Raw genomic sequence first — 1304 nt, 5'->3', positions numbered from 1 at the left:
CAGTATGCTGCGGTGAGTTTGAGCCACAGGGTGGCAGCACAGCACAAGTAAAGCAAAACGTCTGCCAAACACTTGGCCCAACAGGGACACTCAACAAGCTTTGCCTGGGGCCATTTTTACAAAAATGACAGGAAGCCTGGGGCCTGTTAAAAAGCAAACCTTGCCTTTGTTATAGAGCATAAAGTTATCATGACCTGGATGACTGCGAATCTTCACCAACAGGTAAGTATCACCACTGTAAGATGACAAAATCTGCAAAGGAAGAAGGTAAACAGAAAGAAAGAAATGATACTCCTCAGTGTTAATAATACTGTATATAAATACAACAATAACAAATTAGCCTATAAGCTGTCAGACCTAAGTAAATGAAATGTTTGCCCAGTCAGTGAAAGGGTTAATAAATTAATTAGAAAACTGATGTGCCCTCACTTTCACCAGCTTTACACGAGCCATGTGTCCTGGAAAATTACATGGATGTACGTGATGCTGCTCATAGATTAATGGCTGATTTGATGCTTTTCAATAGAGCACTCTGGGTCCTCATGAGCTACCTCCAACAATATTCTATGAATCTTAATTATTAATTATTATCCATCTCAGCCAGAAGAAGAAACACAATTGATTAAAAAAAAGTTAGGAATAAAATGTTAAACAGAAATTGTAATTGTAAATTTAAAAAGATACATATTAAATTTTTGACTGTTTGTTTTCGAGTCAAAATTATGTGTTGAAATGATGTCTTTAAAGTGAAATTATGTGACTTTTGAAGAAGAAATCAAAATATTCTTTATTTTCAAAAAACCTTAGTCAATCTGGTATGACCAAGAGCCTATTGTGGTTGATGTTAGCAAACCTTATTGTTTATACATTGCAGTGTAACTGACAGTACAAAGTCAGTTCATAGAATTTATGACTCTTCCTTCTCTACTGTCATATTTTCCATTAACTTTTCTAACTATGGACCAGATTTAACTAGCCTAGTACTTTTCTTGCAATGCAAATATTAGAAAATTGGTTCCTGTGACAACCATGTCTGTAAATAACTAGGAAAAAAATCACTAAAACTGGATTATTAGCAAGACTAAGCTTAATTTGATTAATTACAAATTAGTTTTGGGATTTTGCTTCAAATAAGTAAAAAATCAACTAATTTGGGAAGTGCATTATTATTATTATTTTATTGTATTTAGAATTTTGTGCGTGAAACTGAAATGTTAACATCTGTACTATGTGTTTAATCAAAGTTCCTCAAACGAACGATTTCTTAACATTCCTCAAGAGTACTGGTTGCACTGGATTTTTTG

The sequence above is a fragment of the Plectropomus leopardus genome, chromosome 2, assembly GCF_026936395.1.
Source record: "Plectropomus leopardus strain MGB_pleo_1.0 chromosome 2, ASM2693639v1, whole genome shotgun sequence".
Classification (NCBI taxonomy): Eukaryota; Metazoa; Chordata; class Actinopteri; order Perciformes; family Serranidae; genus Plectropomus; species Plectropomus leopardus.
Note: the sequence above shows the minus strand (reverse complement) of the source record.